This window comes from Schistocerca piceifrons, chromosome 11, assembly GCF_021461385.2.
Source record: "Schistocerca piceifrons isolate TAMUIC-IGC-003096 chromosome 11, iqSchPice1.1, whole genome shotgun sequence".
NCBI lineage: Eukaryota > Metazoa > Arthropoda > Insecta > Orthoptera > Acrididae > Schistocerca > Schistocerca piceifrons.
The window spans coordinates 163,459,664-163,474,772 of record NC_060148.1 but is presented as its reverse complement, the minus strand read 5'-3'; the positions used below and the strand labels follow the sequence as shown (position 1 = coordinate 163,474,772).

The following is a 15,109-nucleotide window of genomic DNA, read 5'->3' as shown; positions in this document are numbered from 1 at the left end:
TATTTACACATGATTAGGCGAATACTAATGACACGAGTCACCAAAGCACGGCACTAACAAAATGCAACAGAATTACAGCATTTCCTTTCATGTGAACATAAACTATGAAATGATGTAACTGTGGGCACTTGAAAAAATGCTTACGTTAGCTCTAAAATATGGAACCGCTTTATGTCTACATCAAATCACAGCAAATTATCATCACAATCATTATTACAGTTAAGTAGGTCAACATAACCGTAGTAACATAGCGAATGCTTGAACTTCACTGTCGGCCTTTTCTCGTCAGTCACGAAATACATGACGGAGATCACTGTATAGACAAACTGCTCCTGACAACACGTCACAAACTCAGCCGTTTCTTTTACGAAGATACAGGTAGCGATTTTTCCTGACAGGCCCAAAACAACAAGCACTAACAACTCAGGTATTTGGTTGTTATGAACATAACATGAAAAATTACAATTCACACACAGTTACCAAGCACACTATAGGTAATGTGAACACAATTAAATACAGAATAAAATCTCATCCTTCTGTAAGCATTAAAATTTTTAAAAGAAAAAGACAGCAGCCTCAAACGTAGCAACCACAGCATCGTCACAAGACATTCGCGAAATATTACACTCATCAAACGCAACTCTTATTGTGATGGAAATTAAGTACAATGTTAATTTACTTCCGAAACACATTCCTTCAGTTATTCCTGCTTACAGTTTATAAACGCTTATAGATTACCTGGAGAGTGTCACACACAAACTTCCGCAAATCCACAAAGTTGCAGCTGACGACACACTGAAACCAGCTAAACCAAAGATCATGCTCCAAGACAAAGCACTATGCCGTGGGCTGTGAGATAAGAAGTATAAGAAAATTGGAAAGATTTAATGCGTAAATTAAATTCCATAAGATATTCTATCCCTTTGGTAAACCCTTATCACTATTTTAGTGCAACAACTAGATAACTTAAAATAGCTGTTATTGAAGAAATGCGTCTGGAAATTTCTTGGAATTTTACATCTTCACTGTACCGTATGCGAAGCACTGATCTGAACAGGGACATCAAATCGTTCTAATTTTCCTTTGTTACAGGCAGGACGGGCATGTACAAGGCGCTTGACAGTGAGATCTTGTTGATGTTTCTGTTTTCTTGTTACAGTTATGAGCCCTAAACTCTTTGTTAAAGTTTTCTTTAAATCGCATAACAAATGGACGCTGTTTTATGACATTCCAATCCGAAGTAGGAAGGAAGATTAGTTTTAGCGTCCCATCGACACCAAGGTCATTGAAACAGTGCACAAGCTCGGATTGTGTTAAGGATGGGAAGGAAATTGGCCGTGCCGTTTCAAATGAAACATCCCGGCTTTTGCTTGGAGCGATTTAGGGAAGTCACGGAAAACCTGAATCTCTGTTGTCAGATACTGGTTTGAACCATCGTTCTCCCAATTGCTAGCCCAGTGTGTTAACCACTACACCACCTCACTCGGTCTTAACCATCTGACTGGTTTCCTGTTCACATCTTCTTTTGTAACTGCAATGTAACAAATCACATGATACTGTCAGTTGATAATATTCTCACGGGTTGTTTCACGAACAATATAAGGTTTGTCACCACCTTCTTCTTGCATTTTCAGCAATAGTATTTCAGTCAGCAGGCCAGTCCACTTTTACCAACTTCTTTAAAATTCTGTAGTGACTGCCAGATGCAATGAGATACATTCCATTTCACCGTGATGAATAAACATGAATTTAAATCAATGAATTCTAGGTTAGATTTTCCAGTGATGGGTTAATTCTAGGTTAGATATTTCCTGAATAGCAGGCGAGAACATTGCAGCAACAAATTTGTTTAGATTCTGTCCTCCACAACAATCGTTGAAATGAGTTTTACCATTGCAGGTAGAGACTTCAACATCCATACAAACAGATTGCTATCTCACATCTTCCTCATTTCCTCTGTATTTCCGAGCACAGAAACTCTCTTCTTGTTTTGACTTTGTGTCATTGTCTGTAAAATTTTAAAAAATTCAGTCGCTGCTTATAAAACAAACCATTGTTGATGGAATCAGTTGTTGTCAACAAAACTTGCTGGAGACAGAAGTTGCAGCTTACAAAAGTCCTATATAAGTTTTGGGCTCACTCCATCTCTTGTTTCTTCTCCTCTCGAGCCCTGTATTTTTATAAAAGGTGAGCTTTATAATTAGTTGTAAGTGCATCGTTATTGACCATAGCAGTACTCTAGGCCATGTATAGGCATCACTGATCTTTCTTTGGGATGACCAAAACAGAGACTATAATCCTCTGAAACTGTTTTTCTGTAAATACGGTCTGTATGCACAGATTTGTACAGGGAGCACATGAGTGTGATGTTAAGTGACAATCTAAGGATTTTTTTTTGTAGAGCGAAAGTAGCAAGACTGAGCCACTGAAAAATTTTCTGCTTGATTCCTCACCCCATTCCAAATTTCTGGAGAACTAAATTTTCTTAGATGATGGTTTTTCTGCTTTCTTCACTTGTGTTTTCGATTGCTCTTTACTTCATCACTGTAACCACAACACCTTAACAGATTCCAAGTTTATTCAGAAACATGGCCTTGCAGACTTCGATTCATTCTGTTCTTCACAGCAAGTAGAACGTAACAGTGAAGTTCCTTTTTCAGTTCACTCCTGTGTTAGACTTTTTTTTAAGATCTTGCCTGAATTATTAGAAATAAAGCCTTTTTCCTCGCATACATCTCTAATTTGTAATATCTTTAAATAATGTTCAGCCTTTCTGCACGGACAAACTTCTTATGACATTTACTTCTGCAGTTGTCTCCTCAACATGGATCTTTCATGTAAGCTCCTGGAACATGGAGTTCCCAGGATGAAATGTAGGAGTCTTGGCACTGGTATCTGATTTTGAAAACATTTATATCCCTGTGTTATCAATGTTTATATTTTTTTATGGCATTGCTTGTCCTTGAAAGTGTTTCTCCTATGTCTCTAAATTCTGTTCTTTAAGGGGTCGCACATCAGTAACGTCACCTTCATTGGCTGTCTACAATAGCTCTGAACTTTGTTACCATCAGTTGGCTTTAATTGTTTCAAATTAACATTTGCTCACTTTTGTGGCTCTTCATCTGATCCATCACCAGATGTTTGTTAATATTCCAAAATAGTAAATTAGCTTACTATGCCTACTTTCATTCACTGCTTTCGTATGGCATCATATTCTGGGGTAATTCATCATTGAGTAGAAAAGTATTCACTGCTCAAAAACGTGTAATCAGAATAATTGCTGGAGCCCACCCACGGTCATCCTGCAGATATCTATTTAAGGATCTAGGGATCCTCACAGTAACCTCACAGTATATATATTCACTTATGAAATTTGTTGTTAATAATCCAACACAGTTCAAAAGTAATAGCAGTGTGCATAGCTATAACACCATGAGAAAGGATGATCTTCGCTACGCAGGGTTAAATCTGACTTTGGCATGGAAAGGGGTACATTATGCTGTCACAAAAGTCTTTGGTCACCTACCAAACAGCATCAAAAGCCTGACAGATAGCCAACCAACATTTAAAAATAAATTAAAAGAATTTCTAGATGACAACTCCTTCTACTCATTGGCTGAAGTTTTAGATATTAATTAAGGGAGGGGAAAAAAACAACTTAAACATTAGTGTCATTCAAAATTTTGTGTAATGTAATATCTTGTACAGACATCTTTCATTAACCTGACATGTTCCACATCATTACGAAGTGTCGTATTCATGATCTATGGAACAAGTATTAATCTAATCTAATCTAATCTAGAAGGAGAGATATTCAATGTCAAACATGAATCATGATTGTTGTCACTGGTGAGGAAGGTATACATAAAGCGACTCATATGAGTGGTTTCTCACTCAGGAAAAATGAAGAATCAAGGCTACTTATAGAAGTATATCGTGTATTCTGTATTTCAAACTTTCCTTACTCTTCAGTTGGACAAAAATTGAAAAAAATATTTCCACTCTGCGTCCATAAAAAATAAAGTGAAACAGGAAAGAGAAATAAAGTGTTGAAATTTGATTTCAAAGCTACGTTATTTCAGAAGAATATTGTTATACAAGGATCACTCCAAAAGAAATGCACACTATTTTTGTAAAAATACAGTTTTCATTCTCCTTGAGTGAAAGTTTTACAGTGTGTGGATACATCCTTCCCGCTTGTTTTCAAATTTACTTCAACCTGTTCCCATGAGTGGCGCTGTCACAGCATATCTTCAAGATAGGTGCTACACTTGACGTTCGTCAGAAGCAACGTGCTGTCATAGAATTCCTGTGCTGTGAACACGAAACAGTGGGAAACATCCACAAGAGGTTGAAAATGTTGTAAGAAGATGCTGCTGTCGATCGCAGTATAGTTAGTCGGTGGGCAAGCAGGTTACGTGATGAAAGCGGGCACGGCAGTATTGAGGATTGTCCTTGCAGTGGCAGGCCTCGTACTGCACACACTACAGACAATGTGCAGAGAGTTATCGAATTGGTGACTTCTGACAAACCCATCGCAGTGAACGAATTGTAACGCTACGTCAGGATAGGGGAAGGAGATGTTTGCAGAATACTGGAAGTGTTGGCGTTAAAAAAGATTTCTGCCAGGTGTGTTCCCAGGATGCTGACCGTGGCTGACAAAGAAAGAAGAAAAACGGTATGCAGCGAACTTTTGGAATAGTACGAGAACGGTGGAGATGAATTTCTTGGAAGAATTGTGACAGGTGATGAAACATGGATTCATCATTTTTCACCAGAGACGAAGAGGCAATCAATTGGGTGGCATCAGGCAAATTCACCGAAGAAAAAAAAATTCAAAACCACACCTTCTGCTGGAAAAAATATGGCTATGGTGTTTTTCGATCCCGAAGTACTCTTGCTTGTGGACATCATGTCAAGTGGAACCACCATAAATTCTGATGCATATGTTATGACACTGAAGAAACTTCAAGCTCGACTGAGTTGTGTTCAACCACATCGGCCATAGCAGGATGTTTTGCTGTTGTACGACAATGCACGACCACATGTCAGTCAAAAAACCAGGGAAACCATCACAAAACTCGAATGGACAACACTGAAACACCCGGCTTACAGTCCTGACCTGGCTCCATGTGACTATCATCTCTTTGGGAAACTGAAAGACTCTATTCGTGGAACAAGGTTTGAAGATGATGACTCCCTTGTGCACACTGCCAAACAGTGGCTCCGACAGGTTGGTCCAGAATTTTACCGTGCGGGTATACAGGTGCTGGTTCCAAGATGGCATAAGGCAGTTGAGAGGGATGGAAATTATGTGGAGAAATGAAATTATTGTTCCTAAAACTTTCAAACATGTAGAATAAAAGATGGATTTTTAAAAAAATAGTGTACATTTATTTTGGAGTGACACTCATACATACAAGCAAGAGATTGCAAATTCTATATAACAAATCCCATCATATTTTCCCTCTGGAACTCATAACTAATAAATTAAGACTACAAGAGAGCTCTGAAACCAAATAAACGCCACTGTTTTTACACTCTTTATGGCATAAACCCCCCCCCCCATGAACCATGGACCTTGCCATTGGTGGGGAGGCTTGCGTGCCTCAGCGATACAGATAGCCGTACCGTAGGTGCAACCACAACGGAGGGGTATCTGTTGAGAGGCCAGACAAACGTGTGGTTCCTGAAGAGGGGCAGCAGCCTTTTCAGTAGTTGCAAGGGCAACAGTCTGGATGATTGACTGATCTGGCCTTGTAACAATAACCAAAACGGCCTTGCTGTGCTGGTACTGCGAACGGCTGACAGCAAGGGGAAACTACAGCCGTAATTTTTCCTGAGGGATTCAGCTTTACTGTATGGTTAATGATGATGGCGTCCTCTTGGGTAAAATATTCCGGAGGTAAAATAGTCCCCCATTCGGATCTCCGGGCGGGGACTACTCAAGAGGATGTCATTATCAGGAGAAAGAAAACTCTACTCAAGAGAAAACTCTACTCAAGAGGATGTCATTATCAGGAGAAAGAAAACTGGCGTTCTACAGATCGGAGTGTGGAATGTCAGATCCCTCAATCGGGCAGGTAGGTTACAAAATTTAAAAAGGGAAATGGATAGGTTGAAGTTAGATATAGTGGGAATTAGTGAAGTTCGGTGGCAGGAGGAACAAGACTTCTGGTCAGGTGACTACAGGGTTATAAACACAAAATCAAATAGGGATAATGCAGGAGTACGTTTAATAATGAATAGGAAAATAGGAATGCGGGTAAGCTGCTACAAACAGCATAGTGAACGCATTATTGTGGCCAAGATAGATACGAAGCCCACACCTACTACAGTAGTACAAGTTTATATGCCAACTAGCTCTGCAGATGACGAAGAAATTCAAGAAATGTATGATGAAATAAAAGAAATTATTCAGATTGTGAAGGGAGACGAAAATTTAATAATAATGGGTGACTGGAATTCGAGTGTAGGAAAAGGGAGAGAAGGAAACATAGTAGGTGAATATGGATTGGGGCTAAGAAATGATAGAGGAAGCCGCCTGGTAGAATTTTGCACAGAGCACAACATAATCATAGCTAACACTTGGTTTAAGAATCATGAAAGAAGGTTGTATACATGGAAGAACCCTGGATATACTAAAAGATATCAGATAGATTATACACTCCTGGAAATTGAAATAAGAACACCGTGAATTCATTGTCCCAGGAAGGGGAAACTTTATTGACACATTCCTGGGGTCAGATACATCACATGATCACACTGACAGAACCACAGGCACATAGACATAGGCAACAGAGCATGCACAATGTCGGTACTAGTACAGTGTATATCCACCTTTCGCAGCAATGCAGGCTGCTATTCTCCCATGGAGACGATCGTAGAGATGCTGGATGTAGTCCTGTGGAACGGCTTGCCATGCCATTTCCACCTGGCGCCTCAGTTGGACCAGCGTTCGTGCTGGACGTGCAGACCGCGTGAGACGATGCTTCATCCAGTCCCAAACATGCTCAATGGGGGACAGATCCGGAGATCTTGCTGGCCAGGGTAGTTGACTTACACCTTCTAGAGCACGTTGGGTGGCACGGGATACATGCGGACGTGCATTGTCCTGTTGGAACAGCAAGTTCCCTTGCCGGTCTAGGAATGGTAGAACGATGGGTTCGATGACGGTTTGGGTGTACCGTGCACTATTCAGTGTCCCCTCGACGATCACCAGTGGTGTACGGCCAGTGTAGGAGATCGCTCCCCACACCATGATGCCGGGTGTTGGCCCTGTGTGCCTCGGTCGTATGCAGTCCTGATTGTGGCGCTCACCTGCACGGCGCCAAACACGCATACGACCATCATTGGCACCAAGGCAGAAGCGACTCTCATCGCTGAAGACGACACGTCTCCATTCGTCCCTCCATTCACGCCTGTCGCGACACCACTGGAGGCGGGCTGCACGATGTTGGGGCGTGAGCGGAAGACGGCCTAACGGTGTGCGGGACCGTAGCCCAGCTTCATGGAGACGGTTGCGAATGGTCCTCGCCGATACCCCAGGAGCAACAGTGTCCCTAATTTGCTGGGAAGTGGCGGTGCAGTCCCCTACGGCACTGCGTAGGATCCTACGGTCTTGGCGTGCATCCGTGCGTCACTGCGGTCCGGTCCCAGGTCGACGGGCACGTGCACCTTCCGCCGACCACTGGCGACAACATCGATGTACTGTGGAGACCTCATGCCCCACGTGTTGAGCAATTCGGCGGTACGTCCACCCGGCCTTCCGCGTGCCCACTATACGCCCTCGCTCAAAGTCCGTCAACTGCACATACGGTTCACGTCCACGCTGTCGCGGCATGCTACCAGTATTAAAGACTGCGATGGAGCTCCGTATGCCACGGCAAACTGGCTGACACTGACGGCGGCGGTGCACAAATGCTGCGCAGCTAGCGCCATTCGACAGCCAACACCGCGGTTCCTGGTGTGTCCGCTGTGCCGTGCGTGTGATCATTGCTTGTACAGCCCTCTCGCAGTGTCCGGAGCAAGTATGGTGGGTCTGACACACCGGTGTCAATGTGTTCTTTTTTCCACTTCCAGGAGTGTATAATGGTAAGACAGAGATTTAGGAACCAGGTTTTAAATTGTAAGACATTTCCAGAGGCAGATGTGGACTGTGACCACAATCTGTTGGTTATGACCTGTAGATTAAAACTGAAGAAACTGCAAAAAGCTGGGAATTTAAGGTGATGGGATCTGGATAAACTGAAAGAAGAGGTTGTATAGAGTTTCAGGGAGATCATAAGGGAACAACTGACAGGAATGGGGGAAAGAAATACAGTAGAAGAAGAATGGGCAGCTTTGAGGGATGAAGTAGCGAAGGCAGCAGAGGATCAAGTAGGTAAAAAGACGAGGGCTAGTAGAAATCCTTGGGTAACAGAAGAAATATTGAATTTAATTGATGAAAGGAGAAAATATAAAAATGCAGTAAATGAAGCAGGCAAAAAGGAATACAAACGTCTCAAAAATGACATCGACAGGAAGTGCAAAATGGCTAAGCAGGGATGGCTAGAGGAGAAATGTAAGGATGTAGAGGCCTATCTCACTAGGGGTAAGATCGATACTGCCTACAGGAAAATTAAAGAGACCTTTGGAGATAAGAGAGCCACTTGTACGAATATAAAGAGCTCAGACGGAAACCCAGTTCTAAGCAAAGAAGGGAAGGCACAAAGGTGGAAGGAGTATATAGAGGGTCTATACAAGGGCGATGTACTTGAGGACAGTATTATGGAAATGGAAGAGGATGTAGATGAAGATGAAATGGGAGATACGATACTGCGTGAAGAGTTTGACAGAGCACTGAAAGACCTCAGTCGGAACAAGGCCCCCGGATTAGACAACATTCCATTGGAACTACTGACGGCCTTGGGAGAGGCAGTCCTGACAAAACTATACCATCTGGTGAGCAAGATGTATGAAACAGGCGAAATACCCTCAGACTTCAAGAAGAATAAAATAATTTCAATCCCAAAGAAAGCAGGTATTGACAGATGTGAAAATTACCGAACTATCAGTTTAATAAGTCACAGCTGCAAAATACTAACACGAATTCTTTACAGACGAATGGAAAAACTAGTAGAAGCCAACCTCGGGGAAGATCAGTTTGGATTCCTTAGAAACACTGGAACACGTGAGGCAATACTGACCTTACGACTTATCTTAGAAGAAAGATTAAGGAAAGGCAAACCTACGTTTCTAGCATTTGTAGACTTAGAGAAAGCTTTAGACAATTTTGACTGGAATACTCTCTTTCAAATTCTAAAGGTGGCAGGGGTAAAATACAGGGAGTGAAAGGCTATTTACAATTTGTACAGAAACCAGATGGCAGTTATAAGAGTCGAGGGACATGAAAGGGAAGCAGGGGTTGGGAAGGGAGTAAGACAGGGTTGTAGCCTCTCCCCGATGTTGTTCAATCTGTATATTGAGCAAGCAGTAAAGGAAACAAAAGAAAAGTTCGGAGTAGGTATTAAAATTCATGGAGAAGAAATAAAAACTTTGAGGTTCGCCGATGACATTGTAATTCTGTCAGAGACAGCAAAGGACTTGGAAGAGCAATTGAATGGAATGGACAGTGTCTTGAAAGGAGGATATAAGATGAACATCAACAAGAGCAAAACAAGAATAATGGAATGTAGTCTAATTAAGTCGGGTGATGTTGAGGGAATTAGATTAGGAAATGAGACACTTAAAGTAGTAAAGGAGTTTTGCTATTTGGGGAGCAAAATAACTGATGATGTCGAAGTAGAGAGGATATAAAATGTAGACTGGCAATGGCAAGGAAAGCGTTTCTGAAGAAGAGAAATTTGTTAACATCGAGTATAGATTTAAGTGTCAGGAAGTCATTTCTGAAAGTATTTGTATGGAGTGTAGCCATGTATGGAAGTGAAACATGGACGATAAATAGTTTGGACAAGAAGAGAATAGAAGCTTTCGAAATGTGGTGCTACAGAAGAATTAGATGGGTAGATCACATAACTAATGAGGAAGTATTGAATAGGATTGGGGAGAAGAGAAGTTTGTGGCACAACTTGACCAGAAGAAGGGATCGGTTGGTAGGACATGTTCTGAGGCATCAAGGGATCACCAATTTAGTATTGGAGGGCAGCGTGGAGGGTAAAAATCGTAGAGGGAGACCAAGAGATGAATACACTAAGCAGATTCAGAAGGATGTAGGTTGCAGTAGGTACTGGGAGATGAAGAAGCTTGCACAGGATAGAGTAGCATGGAGAGCTGCATCAAACCAGTCTCAGGACTGAAGACCACAACAACAACATGGCATAAATAGGACAAAACCATAAAGAATTGTGAAAAAATACTCACCAAACAGTGTTGCCAATATAAACAGTGTTACCATCACACACAACAACATTAGTATTTCCCAGTATGAAGTTTAGGTACTACAGTTGTGTAGTTCAAGGTATCTGCCTCCGGCATTACTATTCTCATATCATTTGCAGTTCTTATTAAGGAACACCTGGGCAATTCAAGATAGCTATTTGTAGCTATTTGTAGCAGAGAAATGTTCACTGATATAAACTTTCCATATTTATTAAAGTGAGTATTGTGATCTAACAGTAAATCCTGAGAGATACTTAGCTGATATTTTTTAGCAGTTGCAAAGATTGGTTGAAATACTATGAATAGCTGTACGGCAGCTACAGACACAATCACCACACTGGTAAAAATGACCTTATTCAAAGCAGCCAGCAATATTTGAAAATGTCAATAGAAAAAATATTACAAAAATTACTAAGTTACAAAATATATTGTGAACAAAATAGAGGATATAGCCCCTGCATAGTTTAATGTGCATTAAGGTATGATATTCCAGCTTAACATTTTATCAGGAAGCATCTATCAGATTTTAAAGAAATTCAAGTAGAGCAAGCTTGACCCCATTTTGGCAATGTTATTCTCGTTCAAAAAAATTTTCACCAAGAATTTAAATATATGTCAATTTGAAACTAAATGCAGTATTGAGAATATTTGGAAGTTGCAAATGCTATGTGTAGGATATTTCGTAGTAAATAGTTGAAGATGTCCAACTCTAACTATGGTCTGTCTCTCGATTGCCTGTCTCTCGACACTGGTGGAAGTAAGTCATTCAGAATTCTGGTATGCCACTCCCAAACCAGTCCTGCTGAGATCTGTGAATGTATGGGTGCAGCAGAATGTTTCACTCCCCTCACCACTGCCACATCGCCTCCACCCCCATCACCACCACTGGGTTTCATGTGAACAGCTGTCACTCCCACCACTGTGTTGTGAAACCCTGCCTTTGTAACAGGAGTCAACTGCTCCTGTCCAACAACCCAGGCAGCTGACTATACACCTGAAAAATTTGTCCTATCTTTCTCATAAGGAGCGGGAGCTTAAATGTCACTGGGATAAACACCAGGATGATCAACAATATGCTCTCCCTCTCCTCTTCTGCAAACCAAAACGTTCTGAGATGTGTTTATGTGTTTTCGAAATGGTAATCCATGGAGAGCATGTGATGTTCTTTCCAATAAAAACTATTGAGAATCATCTGAAACTGACTGCAGAAGGATTCTACTGCTTTCAACATACATTCTGCATAAAGACCAATTAGCTAAGACAAAAAAATAGTCGCTCATATGGAGGCGTGTAGACCATGTTTTTCTTCCTCACTCTGTTTGTGAGTGGAGTAGGTAAGGAAATGAGCAGTAACAGTATAGGGTATCCTTAGCCACTCACCGTACAATGGTTTGTGATGTATGAATATAGATGTGTATGTAATTTTAATATACATATTAAGATGTCAGTTCATCCATTTACAGACACACAAAAAAATTAAAGACAATGTCGTCTCTAATTAATCGAGAAAACAAAGACAGAACTTGTGCTCCTGATTGTCTCTCTGTGGAAATGTTTGTATTAGCCCCTAATTTTCTCATTGCAGCCACTTCTCGAGATACCTGTCATATTCTCACGAATCCCCCAGTCTTCAGTAACAGGATTTGGATACACCTGATTTCGAAAATAAGAAATGTCCTCCGCCAAGTTACAGACACCTGCTGTTTGTCTCGTAATCTCATCATATTCCAAGAGCTCTATGCCCCTTTGTTAGAAGGCTGTCTAGCCCTGCACCCATCACTGACTAGACAGTGAGCTACCACAACGAAAAAGATTGCACACTAATGTACAGGAGGAAATTCACAACCAAGTGGTGTATGCATGGACCACACAAAGAAATTCAACAGTCTACACATATCTCCTCGTACATGTAGTAATTCCTTTATCGTATTCTTATGATTATGACATCAAATATACGACAGTGTAATGGTGTTTGGATTTTTATTTTGATGGCACAGTGTATCTATCTCTCTCTCTCTCTCCCCTTCTCTGTCCTCGTCATTTGTGTAAGATTCATTGGAGTAAACCTACAAACTATTTCATGATCGTCACCTGGTAGAGAACTCGATAACATTTTACCGTATCTCTCTCTCCTGTCATATCAGAAACAAATACGATATGCTTGTTGACATCGACCATTTGTGGTGACCCCATTAAATATACATGTATTGGTCCACTGGACCAGGTGGCCAGCGATCGAACTCGTTTCCACGGATCCGAGTAAAGTTTTGTCGTCTGTACTGGAGGAAGCCAGAGCCCACAGACTACTAATCATAACGAGAAGGTTCTTGTGTTGTTGTTTCATATGCAAATTGATACATTGTTTTTTGCTGTAAGATATTGAAGCAATGTATGACTAAAGCTTTGTACACAACTATACATGTTTTTTTTCTACCGTAACTTCGAGGTCCACGTCAGGTTTTATCCAACACTAACACGTTTTTAATCCATTGGCTCTCACACAAAAAACTAGACATCGCATGATGTAAATTATGCTACTACCACAATAAATGGGGTGGTTGGAATAAGAGACAGAGTTGGTGATTCTTACTGACAAAAATGTGGAAGGTACTACAATATATGGAAACTGGAAGAGTTTGTGGTGTTGTGCAATGTTTCCAAATAGCGGTCTAAATGTGACGACCTCTACATTTAGTCTCATCTTCTACAGTGATTACGTATTCTCCATCAATTTCGCAACTGTACCACATTTTCCGTAATTTTAACACATTTTATCCAGTTATGTAGGGTCCAAACCACCACCCTTGACGAGTTGTAGAAACCAACAAAATGTCTCATCACGTCATTGCCGCTATGTTGTCAGCCAATGACATTGCAGCATGGCTCTCAATTTCGGTATCATTGCAAAACCACCCCCAACATTACTCTGCGAGGGCCGTGTAAATATGGATATACCATGAACCCTTTTACACTGCCTACATCACATGCCACAAATACTGTTTCTTAGCGTAGGAAATAACCATCAGCGGAGAGAAGGTGCGAAAACTACGTTCCTTAGGCAAAACACTTCACAAATTGGGTAAGATTTAATTACGATTTGCCATATTACTCTATGTGGATGGGAATCACGAAGTATTCTCGCATTTGTAGGACAAAGTCGGAAATTGAAAGAGCTCCCTGTATCGACTTTGACCAATCATCTCTGCAACACAGTCGCCGATTGAATTTACAATTGACCACAAGTAGGAGGGTATTATATCCAGTACATCCCACATCTCATGAAGGATCACAGCCAACTCGAGCTGAGTATGTAACTGCTGCTCAACGAAGAGTGTTCCACATCAATCCTACTCTCAGCACCCATCCAAGAGCACAAGACCTCTCCAGATGTGTGCATGTCGAGGAGCTGAGCACCTCCTATCGGTGTATAGTAGATATGAGAGTGCTATGTTGATGTAACAGGCGGTTAACAAGAAATGTGTGGTTTATGAATTATGGAGCTCCAGATGAATGGAGTTTGAAACATTTTACGTAAATCAATTGTGATATAAATTCTGGCCTATTTTTCTAGTGTTTGGAGACAGTATCACGATGGTACTGGCAAGAGAAAAATGTCTGTAGAACATAAACACAGACACTCATAAGGCTATAAAGTTCTGCACTTAAACATGCTATAATGTTAAGGCCATATGGTTTTCTGAAATATTATTTATGCAGAATGCAATGCTCTCCATGTTTTACTGCAGGACATATATGTCCAACATCAGACATACATCCACCTTGCAAGTTTTCTCTTCCACTTTCTATATTGACAGACATTAAGATGATAAAACTACTTCCTTATACAGCAAATAAAAACATAGATTTCTGTGATACGTGCGCACTGTAGCTTTCCAGAGTGTACAGCGTCCACTGTTCACAACCGATTACAGTTAAGAAAGTATGCTATTCTCAAATGAGCCCTATAAAATGATCGCCAGCAATGGACAATCTATCTTATAAGGAAATAGACAAATGCATAGCAACGGTATCTGACATGTGAAATTATGCACCAAGATGCTCTAACTCTGTGAACAGGACAACTGACATGCAAATGCGCACACAGGATGAGCAGTATCTCACAAAACTATGTCAGTGACTTAGAATCAAAGTAGTTATGAAACTGATGACTTGATTCATGTCCAAAATGTGACTGGAAAATGATGTACTTCATACGCATCTTCATTCATCTGAAGGAGAGATCCAAAATAGGTTTTCCATCGGTTTAGTGGACATGCTGCACTAACTCCATGTACAGAATACTATCTCTTCTGACAAATATTAAGACACACAAACACACACACACACACACACACACACACACACACACACACACACAACTGTGAAGCAAATGTGTACACAGGGACTGCAGTACCTAAAAAAAAAAAAAAAAAAAAAAAAAAAAACTGTCAGTGACTCACAATCATAGTAATAATGAAACAGCGACTTGATTCGTGTCAAAAATTGAACCAACTAATTGCAGACTTAACGTGCATCTTCGTTCATCTAAAAGAGGATTCTGAAATAGGTTTTCCATCTTTTTGGTGGACATGATTCGTCACACATGCGTTGGAAGTTCTCTCTTGGCTGTTGTATGGAGAGGTTTGCTGTTAACGATTGCAGGTAGCACTGTAACTCACACCCTGAACAATTGTATAGAAAATCATTCATGATAGGAGCCAACTTGTAG

At 40.9% G+C, this 15,109-nt stretch overlaps 1 protein-coding gene across 3 annotated transcripts in view; it reads right to left on the bottom strand.

Annotated features, from left to right (window-relative positions):
* The window catches only part of LOC124720145 (zinc finger protein 492-like), a 125,973-nt gene extending 125,107 nt beyond the window's left edge, over nucleotides 1-866 (bottom strand). For all 3 annotated transcript variants that reach the window (XM_047245448.1, XM_047245449.1, XM_047245451.1), the window contains exon 1: nucleotides 739-866. The gene's annotated coding sequence lies outside the window, so the exon portion shown is untranslated. The remainder of the gene's footprint in view (nucleotides 1-738) is intronic.
* Between the last annotated feature and the right edge of the window lie 14,243 nt (nucleotides 867-15,109).